This window comes from Garra rufa, unplaced genomic scaffold (assembly GCF_049309525.1).
Source record: "Garra rufa unplaced genomic scaffold, GarRuf1.0 hap1_unplaced_001, whole genome shotgun sequence".
In the NCBI taxonomy this organism is placed as follows: domain Eukaryota; kingdom Metazoa; phylum Chordata; class Actinopteri; order Cypriniformes; family Cyprinidae; genus Garra; species Garra rufa.
In genome coordinates this window covers 5,108,767-5,123,243 of record NW_027394276.1, presented here as the reverse complement: position 1 = coordinate 5,123,243, position 14,477 = coordinate 5,108,767, and positions in this window count along the sequence as shown.

Here is a 14,477-nt window from a genome sequence, read left to right as displayed (position 1 = left end):
TAAAACCTATTTTGCAACACAGAGAAACATATATGAAGGTGTTAGAAGTGTTTTGCATGATTTTTGAAGTTAGAGCCTGAAATGTCAGAAAACGGCGTTTCAGCACTTAACAAACTTGGTTCTGGCAATGCAAGCTGAAACTCGGCCAAAAATTAAAATTGCAGTCTGTGCATGAATAAAACCTATTTTTCAACACAGAGAAACATATCTGAAGGTGTTAGAAGTGTTTTGCATGATTTTTGAAGTTAGAGCCTGAAATGTCAGAAAACGGCGTTTCAGCACATAACAAACTTGGTTCTGGCAATGCAAGCTGAAACTCGGTCCAAAATTAAAATTGCAGTCTGTGCATGAATAAAACCTATTTTGCAACACAGAGAAACATATCTGAAGGTGTTAGAAGTGTTTTGCATGATTTTTGAAGTTAGAGCCTGAAATGTCAGAAAACGGCGTTTCAGCACTTAACAAACTTGGTTCTGGCAATGCAAGCTGAAACTCTGCCAAAAATTAAAATTGCAGTCTGTGCATGAATAAAACCTATTTTGCAACACAGAGAAACATATCTGAAGGTGTTAGAAGTGTTTTGCATGATTTTTGAAGTTAGAGCCTGAAATGTCAGAAAACAGCGTTTCAGCACATAACAAACTTGGTTCTGGTAATGCAAGCTGAAACTCGGCCAAAAATTAAAATTGCAGTCTGTGCATGAATAAAACCTATTTTGCAACACAGAGAAACATATCTGAAGGTGTTAGAAGTGTTTTGCATGATTTTTGAAGTTAGAGCCTGAAATGTCAGAAAACGGCGTTTCAGCACATAACAAACTTGGTTCAGGCAATGCAAGCTGAAACTCGGCCAAAAATTTAAATTGCAGTCTGTGCATGAATAAAACCTATTTTGCAACACAGAGAAACATATCTGAAGGTGTTAGAAGTGTTTTGCATGATTTTTGAAGTTAGAGCCTGAAATGTCTGAAAACGGCGTTTCAGCACTTAACAAACTTGGTTCTGGTAATGCAAGCTGAAACTCGGCCAAAAATTAAAATTGCAGTCTGTGCATGAATAAAACCTATTTTACAACACAGAGAAACATATCTGAAGGTGTTAGAAGTGTTTTGCATGATTTTTGAAGTTAGAGCCTGAAATGTCAGAAAAAGGCTTTTCAGCACATAACAAACTTGGTTCAGGCAATGCAAGCTGAAACTCGGCCCAAAATTAAAATTGCAGTCTGTGCATGAATAAAACCTATTTTGCAACACAGAGAAACATATATGAAGGTGTTAGAAGTGTTTTGCATGATTTTTGAAGTTAGAGCCTGAAATGTCAGAAAACGGCGTTTCAGCACTTAACAAACTTGGTTCTGGCAATGCAAGCTGAAACTCGGCCAAAAATTAAAATTGCAGTCTGTGCATGAATAAAACCTATTTTGCAACACAGAGAAACATATCTGAAGGTGTTAGAAGTGTTTTGCATGATTTTTGAAGTTAGAGCCTGAAATGTCAGAAAACAGCGTTTCAGCACATAACAAACTTGGTTCTGGTAATGCAAGCTGAAACTCGGCCAAAAATTAAAATTGCAGTCTGTGCATGAATAAAACCTATTTTGCAACACAGAGAAACATATCTGAAGGTGTTAGAAGTGTTTTGCATGATTTTTGAAGTTAGAGCCTGAAATGTCAGAAAACGGCGTTTCAGCACATAACAAACTCGGTTCAGGCAATGCAAGCTGAAACTCGGCCCAAAATTAAAATTGCAGTCTGTGCATGAATAAAACCTATTTTGCAACACAGAGAAACATATCTGAAGGTTTTAGAAGTGTTTTGCATGATTTTTGAAGTTAGAGCCTGAAATGTCAGAAAACAGCGTTTCAGCACATAACAAACTTGGTTCTGGTAATGCAAGCTGAAACTCGGCCAAAAATTAAAATTGCAGTCTGTGCATGAATAAAACCTATTTTGCAACACAGAGAAACATATCTGAAGGTGTTAGAAGTGTTTTGCATGATTTTTGAAGTTAGAGCCTGAAATGTCAGAAAACAGCGTTTCAGCACATAACAAACTTGGTTCTGGTAATGCAAGCTGAAACTCGGCCAAAAATTAAAATTGCAGTCTGTGCATGAATAAAACCTATTTTGCAACACAGAGAAACATATCTGAAGGTGTTAGAAGTGTTTTGCATGATTTTTGAAGTTAGAGCCTGAAATGTCAGAAAAAGGCTTTTCAGCACATAACAAACTTGGTTCAGGCAATGCAAGCTGAAACTCGGCCCAAAATTAAAATTGCAGTCTGTGCATGAATAAAACCTATTTTGCAACACAGAGAAACATATATGAAGGTGTTAGAAGTGTTTTGCATGATTTTTGAAGTTAGAGCCTGAAATGTCAGAAAACGGCGTTTCAGCACTTAACAAACTTGGTTCTGGCAATGCAAGCTGAAACTCGGCCAAAAATTAAAATTGCAGTCTGTGCATGACTAAAACCTATTTTTCAACACAGAGAAACATATCTGAAGGTGTTAGAAGTGTTTTGCATGATTTTTGAAGTTAGAGCCTGAAATGTCAGAAAACGGCGTTTCAGCACATAACAAACTTGGTTCTGGCAATGCAAGCTGAAACTCGGTCCAAAATTAAAATTGCAGTCTGTGCATGAATAAAACCTATTTTGCAACACAGAGAAACATATCTGAAGGTGTTAGAAGTGTTTTGCATGATTTTTGAAGTTAGAGCCTGAAATGTCAGAAAACGGCGTTTCAGCACTTAACAAACTTGGTTCTGGCAATGCAAGCTGAAACTCTGCCAAAAATTAAAATTGCAGTCTGTGCATGAATAAAACCTATTTTGCAACACAGAGAAACATATCTGAAGGTGTTAGAAGTGTTTTGCATGATTTTTGAAGTTAGAGCCTGAAATGTCAGAAAACAGCGTTTCAGCACATAACAAACTTGGTTCTGGTAATGCAAGCTGAAACTCGGCCAAAAATTAAAATTGCAGTCTGTGCATGAATAAAACCTATTTTGCAACACAGAGAAACATATCTGAAGGTGTTAGAAGTGTTTTGCATGATTTTTGAAGTTAGAGCCTGAAATGTCAGAAAACGGCGTTTCAGCACATAACAAACTTGGTTCAGGCAATGCAAGCTGAAACTCGGCCAAAAATTTAAATTGCAGTCTGTGCATGAATAAAACCTATTTTGCAACACAGAGAAACATATCTGAAGGTGTTAGAAGTGTTTTGCATGATTTTTGAAGTTAGAGCCTGAAATGTCTGAAAACGGCGTTTCAGCACTTAACAAACTTGGTTCTGGTAATGCAAGCTGAAACTCGGCCAAAAATTAAAATTGCAGTCTGTGCATGAATAAAACCTATTTTACAACACAGAGAAACATATCTGAAGGTGTTAGAAGTGTTTTGCATGATTTTTGAAGTTAGAGCCTGAAATGTCAGAAAAAGGCTTTTCAGCACATAACAAACTTGGTTCAGGCAATGCAAGCTGAAACTCGGCCCAAAATTAAAATTGCAGTCTGTGCATGAATAAAACCTATTTTGCAACACAGAGAAACATATATGAAGGTGTTAGAAGTGTTTTGCATGATTTTTGAAGTTAGAGCCTGAAATGTCAGAAAACGGCGTTTCAGCACTTAACAAACTTGGTTCTGGCAATGCAAGCTGAAACTCGGCCAAAAATTAAAATTGCAGTCTGTGCATGAATAAAACCTATTTTTCAACACAGAGAAACACATCTGAAGGTGTTAGAAGTGTTTTGCATGATTTTTGAAGTTAGAGCCTGAAATGTCAGAAAACGGCGTTTCAGCACATAACAAACTTGGTTCTGGCAATGCAAGCTGAAACTCTGCCAAAAATTAAAATTGCAGTCTGTGCATGAATAAAACCTATTTTGCAACACAGAGAAACATATCTGAAGGTGTTAGAAGTGTTTTGCATGATTTTTGAAGTTAGAGCCTGAAATGTCAGAAAACAGCGTTTCAGCACATAACAAACTTGGTTCTGGTAATGCAAGCTGAAACTCGGCCAAAAATTAAAATTGCAGTCTGTGCATGAATAAAACCTATTTTGCAACACAGAGAAACATATCTGAAGGTGTTAGAAGTGTTTTGCATGATTTTTGAAGTTAGAGCCTGAAATGTCAGAAAACGCCGTTTCAGCACATAACAAACTTGGTTCAGGCAATGCAAGCTGAAACTCGGCCCAAAATTAAAATTGCAGTCTGTGCATGAATAAAACCTATTTTTCAACACAGAGAAACATATCTGAAGGTGTTAGAAGTGTTTTGCATGATTTTTGAAGTTAGAGCCTGAAATGTCAGAAAACAGCGTTTCAGCACATAACAAACTTGGTTCTGGTAATGCAAGCTGAAACTCGGCCAAAAATTAAAATTGCAGTCTGTGCATGAATAAAACCTATTTTGCAACACAGAGAAACATATCTGAAGGTGTTAGAAGTGTTTTGCATGATTTTTGAAGTTAGAGCCTGAAATGTCAGAAAACGGCGTTTCAGCACATAACAAACTCGGTTCAGGCAATGCAAGCTGAAACTCGGCCCAAAATTAAAATTGCAGTCTGTGCATGAATAAAACCTATTTTGCAACACAGAGAAACATATCTGAAGGTTTTAGAAGTGTTTTGCATGATTTTTGAAGTTAGAGCCTGAAATGTCAGAAAACAGCGTTTCAGCACATAACAAACTTGGTTCTGGTAATGCAAGCTGAAACTCGGCCAAAAATTAAAATTGCAGTCTGTGCATGAATAAAACCTATTTTGCAACACAGAGAAACATATCTGAAGGTGTTAGAAGTGTTTTGCATGATTTTTGAAGTTAGAGCCTGAAATGTCAGAAAACAGCGTTTCAGCACATAACAAACTTGGTTCTGGTAATGCAAGCTGAAACTCGGCCAAAAATTAAAATTGCAGTCTGTGCATGAATAAAACCTATTTTGCAACACAGAGAAACATATCTGAAGGTGTTAGAAGTGTTTTGCATGATTTTTGAAGTTAGAGCCTGAAATGTCAGAAAAAGGCTTTTCAGCACATAACAAACTTGGTTCAGGCAATGCAAGCTGAAACTCGGCCCAAAATTAAAATTGCAGTCTGTGCATGAATAAAACCTATTTTGCAACACAGAGAAACATATATGAAGGTGTTAGAAGTGTTTTGCATGATTTTTGAAGTTAGAGCCTGAAATGTCAGAAAACGGCGTTTCAGCACTTAACAAACTTGGTTCTGGCAATGCAAGCTGAAACTCGGCCAAAAATTAAAATTGCAGTCTGTGCATGAATAAAACCTATTTTTCAACACAGAGAAACATATCTGAAGGTGTTAGAAGTGTTTTGCATGATTTTTGAAGTTAGAGCCTGAAATGTCAGAAAACGGCGTTTCAGCACATAACAAACTTGGTTCTGGCAATGCAAGCTGAAACTCGGTCCAAAATTAAAATTGCAGTCTGTGCATGAATAAAACCTATTTTGCAACACAGAGAAACATATCTGAAGGTGTTAGAAGTGTTTTGCATGATTTTTGAAGTTAGAGCCTGAAATGTCAGAAAACGGCGTTTCAGCACTTAACAAACTTGGTTCTGGCAATGCAAGCTGAAACTCTGCCAAAAATTAAAATTGCAGTCTGTGCATGAATAAAACCTATTTTGCAACACAGAGAAACATATCTGAAGGTGTTAGAAGTGTTTTGCATGATTTTTGAAGTTAGAGCCTGAAATGTCAGAAAACAGCGTTTCAGCACATAACAAACTTGGTTCTGGTAATGCAAGCTGAAACTCGGCCAAAAATTAAAATTGCAGTCTGTGCATGAATAAAACCTATTTTGCAACACAGAGAAACATATCTGAAGGTGTTAGAAGTGTTTTGCATGATTTTTGAAGTTAGAGCCTGAAATGTCAGAAAACGGCGTTTCAGCACATAACAAACTTGGTTCAGGCAATGCAAGCTGAAACTCGGCCAAAAATTTAAATTGCAGTCTGTGCATGAATAAAACCTATTTTGCAACACAGAGAAACATATCTGAAGGTGTTAGAAGTGTTTTGCATGATTTTTGAAGTTAGAGCCTGAAATGTCTGAAAACGGCGTTTCAGCACTTAACAAACTTGGTTCTGGTAATGCAAGCTGAAACTCGGCCAAAAATTAAAATTGCAGTCTGTGCATGAATAAAACCTATTTTACAACACAGAGAAACATATCTGAAGGTGTTAGAAGTGTTTTGCATGATTTTTGAAGTTAGAGCCTGAAATGTCAGAAAAAGGCTTTTCAGCACATAACAAACTTGGTTCAGGCAATGCAAGCTGAAACTCGGCCCAAAATTAAAATTGCAGTCTGTGCATGAATAAAACCTATTTTGCAACACAGAGAAACATATATGAAGGTGTTAGAAGTGTTTTGCATGATTTTTGAAGTTAGAGCCTGAAATGTCAGAAAACGGCGTTTCAGCACTTAACAAACTTGGTTCTGGCAATGCAAGCTGAAACTCGGCCAAAAATTAAAATTGCAGTCTGTGCATGAATAAAACCTATTTTTCAACACAGAGAAACACACCTGAAGGTGTTAGAAGTGTTTTGCATGATTTTTGAAGTTAGAGCCTGAAATGTCAGAAAACGGCGTTTCAGCACATAACAAACTTGGTTCTGGCAATGCAAGCTGAAACTCTGCCAAAAATTAAAATTGCAGTCTGTGCATGAATAAAACCTATTTTGCAACACAGAGAAACATATCTGAAGGTGTTAGAAGTGTTTTGCATGATTTTTGAAGTTAGAGCCTGAAATGTCAGAAAACAGCGTTTCAGCACATAACAAACTTGGTTCTGGTAATGCAAGCTGAAACTCGGCCAAAAATTAAAATTGCAGTCTGTGCATGAATAAAACCTATTTTGCAACACAGAGAAACATATCTGAAGGTGTTAGAAGTGTTTTGCATGATTTTTGAAGTTAGAGCCTGAAATGTCAGAAAACGCCGTTTCAGCACATAACAAACTTGGTTCAGGCAATGCAAGCTGAAACTCGGCCAAAAATTTAAATTGCAGTCTGTGCATGAATAAAACCTATTTTGCAACACAGAGAAACATATCTGAAGGTGTTAGAAGTGTTTTGCATGATTTTTGAAGTTAGAGCCTGAAATGTCTGAAAACGGCGTTTCAGCACTTAACAAACTTGGTTCTGGTAATGCAAGCTGAAACTCGGCCAAAAATTAAAATTGCAGTCTGTGCATGAATAAAACCTATTTTACAACACAGAGAAACATATCTGAAGGTGTTAGAAGTGTTTTGCATGATTTTTGAAGTTAGAGCCTGAAATGTCAGAAAACGGCGTTTCAGCACTTAACAAACTTGGTTCTGGCAATGCAAGCTGAAACTCGGCCAAAAATTAAAATTGCAGTCTGTGCATGAATAAAACCTATTTTGCAACACAGAGAAACATATCTGAAGGTGTTAGAAGTGTTTTGCATGATTTTTGAAGTTAGAGCCTGAAATGTCAGAAAACGCCGTTTCAGCACATAACAAACTTGGTTCAGGCAATGCAAGCTGAAACTCGGCCCAAAATTAAAATTGCAGTCTGTGCATGAATAAAACCTATTTTTCAACACAGAGAAACATATCTGAAGGTGTTAGAAGTGTTTTGCATGATTTTTGAAGTTAGAGCCTGAAATGTCAGAAAAAGGCTTTTCAGCACATAACAAACTTGTTTCAGGCAATGCAAGCTGAAACTCGGTCCAAAATTAAAATTGCAGTCTGTGCATGAATAAAACCTATTTTGCAACACAGAGAAACATATCTGAAGGTTTTAGAAGTGTTTTGCATGATTTTTGAAGTTAGAGCCTGAAATGTCAGAAAACAGCGTTTCAGCACATAACAAACTTGGTTCTGGTAATGCAAGCTGAAACTCGGCCCAAAATTAAAATTGCAGTCTGTGCATGAATAAAACCTATTTTGCAACACAGAGAAACATATCTGAAGGTGTTAGAAGTGTTTTGCATGATTTTTGAAGTTAGAGCCTGAAATGTCAGAAAACGGCGTTTCAGCACATAACAAACTCGGTTCAGGCAATGCAAGCTGAAACTCGGCCCAAAATTAAAATTGCAGTCTGTGCATGAATAAAACCTATTTTGCAACACAGAGAAAGACATCTGAAGGTGTTAGAAGTGTTTTGCATGATTTTTGAAGTTAGAGCCTGAAATGTCAGAAAACAGCGTTTCAGCACATAACAAACTTGGTTCTGGTAAGGCAAGCTGAAACTCGGCCAAAAATTAAAATTGCAGTCTGTGCATGAATAAAACCTATTTTGCAACACAGAGAAACATATCTGAAGGTGTTAGAAGTGTTTTGCATGATTTTTGAAGTTAGAGCCTGAAATGTCAGAAAACGCCGTTTCAGCACATAACAAACTTGGTTCAGGCAATGCAAGCTGAAACTCGGCCCAAAATTAAAATTGCAGTCTGTGCATGAATAAAACCTATTTTTCAACACAGAGAAACATATCTGAAGGTGTTAGAAGTGTTTTGCATGATTTTTGAAGTTAGAGCCTGAAATGTCAGAAAAAGGCTTTTCAGCACATAACAAACTTGTTTCAGGCAATGCAAGCTGAAACTCGGTCCAAAATTAAAATTGCAGTCTGTGCATGAATAAAACCTATTTTGCAACACAGAGAAACATATCTGAAGGTGTTAGAAGTGTTTTGCATGATTTTTGAAGTTAGAGCCTGAAATGTCAGAAAACGGCGTTTCAGCACATAACAAACTCGGTTCAGGCAATGCAAGCTGAAACTCGGCCAAAAATTAAAATTGCAGTCTGTGCATGAATAAAACCTATTTTGCAACACAGAGAAACATATCTGAAGGTGTTAGAAGTGTTTTGCATGATTTTTGAAGTTAGAGCCTGAAATGTCAGAAAAAGGCTTTTCAGCACATAACAAACTTGGTTCAGGCAATGCAAGCTGAAACTCGGCCCAAAATTAAAATTGCAGTCTGTGCATGAATAAAACCTATTTTGCAACACAGAGAAACATATATGAAGGTGTTAGAAGTGTTTTGCATGATTTTTGAAGTTAGAGCCTGAAATGTCAGAAAACGGCGTTTCAGCACTTAACAAACTTGGTTCTGGCAATGCAAGCTGAAACTCGGCCAAAAATTAAAATTGCAGTCTGTGCATGAATAAAACCTATTTTTCAACACAGAGAAACATATCTGAAGGTGTTAGAAGTGTTTTGCATGATTTTTGAAGTTAGAGCCTGAAATGTCAGAAAACGGCGTTTCAGCACATAACAAACTTGGTTCTGGCAATGCAAGCTGAAACTCGGTCCAAAATTAAAATTGCAGTCTGTGCATGAATAAAACCTATTTTGCAACACAGAGAAACATATCTGAAGGTGTTAGAAGTGTTTTGCATGATTTTTGAAGTTAGAGCCTGAAATGTCAGAAAACGCCGTTTCAGCACATAACAAACTTGGTTCAGGCAATGCAAGCTGAAACTCGGCCCAAAATTAAAATTGCAGTCTGTGCATGAATAAAACCTATTTTTCAACACAGAGAAACATATCTGAAGGTGTTAGAAGTGTTTTGCATGATTTTTGAAGTTAGAGCCTGAAATGTCAGAAAAAGGCTTTTCAGCACGTAACAAACTTGTTTCAGGCAATGCAAGCTGAAACTCGGTCCAAAATTAAAATTGCAGTCTGTGCATGAATAAAACCTATTTTGCAACACAGAGAAACATATCTGAAGGTTTTAGAAGTGTTTTGCATGATTTTTGAAGTTAGAGCCTGAAATGTCAGAAAACAGCGTTTCAGCACATAACAAACTTGGTTCTGGTAATGCAAGCTGAAACTCGGCCCAAAATTAAAATTGCAGTCTGTGCATGAATAAAACCTATTTTGCAACACAGAGAAACATATCTGAAGGTGTTAGAAGTGTTTTGCATGATTTTTGAAGTTAGAGCCTGAAATGTCAGAAAACGCCGTTTCAGCACATAACAAACTTGGTTCAGGCAATGCAAGCTGAAACTCGGCCCAAAATTAAAATTGCAGTCTGTGCATGAATAAAACCTATTTTTCAACACAGAGAAACATATCTGAAGGTGTTAGAAGTGTTTTGCATGATTTTTGAAGTTAGAGCCTGAAATGTCAGAAAACAGCGTTTCAGCACATAACAAACTTGGTTCTGGTAATGCAAGCTGAAACTCGGCCAAAAATTAAAATTGCAGTCTGTGCATGAATAAAACCTATTTTGCAACACAGAGAAACATATCTGAAGGTGTTAGAAGTGTTTTGCATGATTTTTGAAGTTAGAGCCTGAAATGTCAGAAAACGGCGTTTCAGCACATAACAAACTCGGTTCAGGCAATGCAAGCTGAAACTCGGCCCAAAATTAAAATTGCAGTCTGTGCATGAATAAAACCTATTTTGCAACACAGAGAAACATATCTGAAGGTGTTAGAAGTGTTTTGCATGATTTTTGAAGTTAGAGCCTGAAATGTCAGAAAACGCCGTTTCAGCACATAACAAACTTGGTTCAGGCAATGCAAGCTGAAACTCGGCCCAAAATTAAAATTGCAGTCTGTGCATGAATAAAACCTATTTTTCAACACAGAGAAACATATCTGAAGGTGTTAGAAGTGTTTTGCATGATTTTTGAAGTTAGAGCCTGAAATGTCAGAAAAAGGCTTTTCAGCACATAACAAACTTGTTTCAGGCAATGCAAGCTGAAACTCGGTCCAAAATTAAAATTGCAGTCTGTGCATGAATAAAACCTATTTTGCAACACAGAGAAACATATCTGAAGGTGTTAGAAGTGTTTTGCATGATTTTTGAAGTTAGAGCCTGAAATGTCAGAAAACGGCGTTTCAGCACATAACAAACTCGGTTCAGGCAATGCAAGCTGAAACTCGGCCAAAAATTAAAATTGCAGTCTGTGCATGAATAAAACCTATTTTGCAACACAGAGAAACATATCTGAAGGTGTTAGAAGTGTTTTGCATGATTTTTGAAGTTAGAGCCTGAAATGTCAGAAAAAGGCTTTTCAGCACATAACAAACTTGGTTCAGGCAATGCAAGCTGAAACTCGGCCCAAAATTAAAATTGCAGTCTGTGCATGAATAAAACCTATTTTGCAACACAGAGAAACATATATGAAGGTGTTAGAAGTGTTTTGCATGATTTTTGAAGTTAGAGCCTGAAATGTCAGAAAACGGCGTTTCAGCACTTAACAAACTTGGTTCTGGCAATGCAAGCTGAAACTCGGCCAAAAATTAAAATTGCAGTCTGTGCATGAATAAAACCTATTTTTCAACACAGAGAAACATATCTGAAGGTGTTAGAAGTGTTTTGCATGATTTTTGAAGTTAGAGCCTGAAATGTCAGAAAACGGCGTTTCAGCACATAACAAACTTGGTTCTGGCAATGCAAGCTGAAACTCGGTCCAAAATTAAAATTGCAGTCTGTGCATGAATAAAACCTATTTTGCAACACAGAGAAACATATCTGAAGGTGTTAGAAGTGTTTTGCATGATTTTTGAAGTTAGAGCCTGAAATGTCAGAAAACGGCGTTTCAGCACATAACAAACTTGGTTCAGGCAATGCAAGCTGAAACTCGGCCAAAAATTAAAATTGCAGTCTGTGCATGAATAAAACCTATTTTGCAACACAGAGAAACATATCTGAAGGTGTTAGAAGTGTTTTGCATGATTTTTGAAGTTAGAGCCTGAAATGTCTGAAAACGGCGTTTCAGCACATAACAAACTTGGTTCTGGTAATGCAAGCTGAAACTCGGCCAAAAATTAAAATTGCAGTCTGTGCATGAATAAAACCTATTTTGCAACACAGAGAAACATATCTGAAGGTGTTAGAAGTGTTTTGCATGATTTTTGAAGTTAGAGCCTGAAATGTCAGAAAACGGCGTTTCAGCACATAACAAACTCGGTTCAGGCAATGCAAGCTGAAACTCGGCCCAAAATTAAAATTGCAGTCTGTGCATGAATAAAACCTATTTTGCAACACAGAGAAACATATCTGAAGGTGTTAGAAGTGTTTTGCATGATTTTTGAAGTTAGAGCCTGAAATGTCAGAAAACGCCGTTTCAGCACATAACAAACTTGGTTCAGGCAATGCAAGCTGAAACTCGGCCCAAAATTAAAATTGCAGTCTGTGCATGAATAAAACCTATTTTTCAACACAGAGAAACATATCTGAAGGTGTTAGAAGTGTTTTGCATGATTTTTGAAGTTAGAGCCTGAAATGTCAGAAAAAGGCTTTTCAGCACATAACAAACTTGTTTCAGGCAATGCAAGCTGAAACTCGGTCCAAAATTAAAATTGCAGTCTGTGCATGAATAAAACCTATTTTGCAACACAGAGAAACATATCTGAAGGTGTTAGAAGTGTTTTGCATGATTTTTGAAGTTAGAGCCTGAAATGTCAGAAAACGGCGTTTCAGCACATAACAAACTCGGTTCAGGCAATGCAAGCTGAAACTCGGCCAAAAATTAAAATTGCAGTCTGTGCATGAATAAAACCTATTTTGCAACACAGAGAAACATATCTGAAGGTGTTAGAAGTGTTTTGCATGATTTTTGAAGTTAGAGCCTGAAATGTCAGAAAAAGGCTTTTCAGCACATAACAAACTTGGTTCAGGCAATGCAAGCTGAAACTCGGCCCAAAATTAAAATTGCAGTCTGTGCATGAATAAAACCTATTTTGCAACACAGAGAAACATATATGAAGGTGTTAGAAGTGTTTTGCATGATTTTTGAAGTTAGAGCCTGAAATGTCAGAAAACGGCGTTTCAGCACTTAACAAACTTGGTTCTGGCAATGCAAGCTGAAACTCGGCCAAAAATTAAAATTGCAGTCTGTGCATGAATAAAACCTATTTTTCAACACAGAGAAACATATCTGAAGGTGTTAGAAGTGTTTTGCATGATTTTTGAAGTTAGAGCCTGAAATGTCAGAAAACGGCGTTTCAGCACATAACAAACTTGGTTCTGGCAATGCAAGCTGAAACTCGGTCCAAAATTAAAATTGCAGTCTGTGCATGAATAAAACCTATTTTGCAACACAGAGAAACATATCTGAAGGTGTTAGAAGTGTTTTGCATGATTTTTGAAGTTAGAGCCTGAAATGTCAGAAAACGGCGTTTCAGCACATAACAAACTTGGTTCAGGCAATGCAAGCTGAAACTCGGCCAAAAATTAAAATTGCAGTCTGTGCATGAATAAAACCTATTTTGCAACACAGAGAAACATATCTGAAGGTGTTAGAAGTGTTTTGCATGATTTTTGAAGTTAGAGCCTGAAATGTCTGAAAACGGCGTTTCAGCACTTAACAAACTTGGTTCTGGTAATGCAAGCTGAAACTCGGCCAAAAATTAAAATTGCAGTCTGTGCATGAATAAAACCTATTTTGCAACACAGAGAAACATATCTGAAGGTGTTAGAAGTGTTTTGCATGATTTTTGAACTTAGAGCCTGAAATGTCAGAAAACGGCGTTTCAGCACTTAACAAACTTGGTTCTGGCAATGCAAGCTGAAACTCGGCCAAAAATTAAAATTGCAGTCTGTGCATGAATAAAACCTATTTTGCAACACAGAGAAACATATCTGAAGGTGTTAGAAGTGTTTTGCATGATTTTTGAAGTTAGAGCCTGAAATGTCAGAAAACGCCGTTTCAGCACATAACAAACTTGGTTCAGGCAATGCAAGCTGAAACTCGGCCCAAAATTAAAATTGCAGTCTGTGCATGAATAAAACCTATTTTTCAACACAGAGAAACATATCTGAAGGTGTTAGAAGTGTTTTGCATGATTTTTGAAGTTAGAGCCTGAAATGTCAGAAAAAGGCTTTTCAGCACATAACAAACTTGTTTCAGGCAATGCAAGCTGAAACTCGGTCCAAAATTAAAATTGCAGTCTGTGCATGAATAAAACCTATTTTGCAACACAGAGAAACATATCTGAAGGTTTTAGAAGTGTTTTGCATGATTTTTGAAGTTAGAGCCTGAAATGTCAGAAAACAGCGTTTCAGCACATAACAAACTTGGTTCTGGTAATGCAAGCTGAAACTCGGCCAAAAATTTAAATTGCAGTCTGTGCATGAATAAAACCTATTTTGCAACACAGAGAAACATATCTGAAGGTGTTAGAAGTGTTTTGCATGATTTTTGAAGTTAGAGCCTGAAATGTCAGAAAACGCCGTTTCAGCACATAACAAACTTGGTTCAGGCAATGCAAGCTGAAACTCGGCCCAAAATTAAAATTGCAGTCTGTGCATGAATAAAACCTATTTTTCAACACAGAGAAAGATATCTGAAGGTGTTAGAAGTGTTTTGCATGATTTTTGAAGTTAGAGCCTGAAATGTCAGAAAAAGGCTTTTCAGCACATAACAAACTTGTTTCAGGCAATGCAAGCTGAAACTCGGTCCAAAATTAAAATTGCAGTCTGTGCATGAATAAAACCTATTTTGCAACACAGAGAAACATATCTGAAGGTGTTAG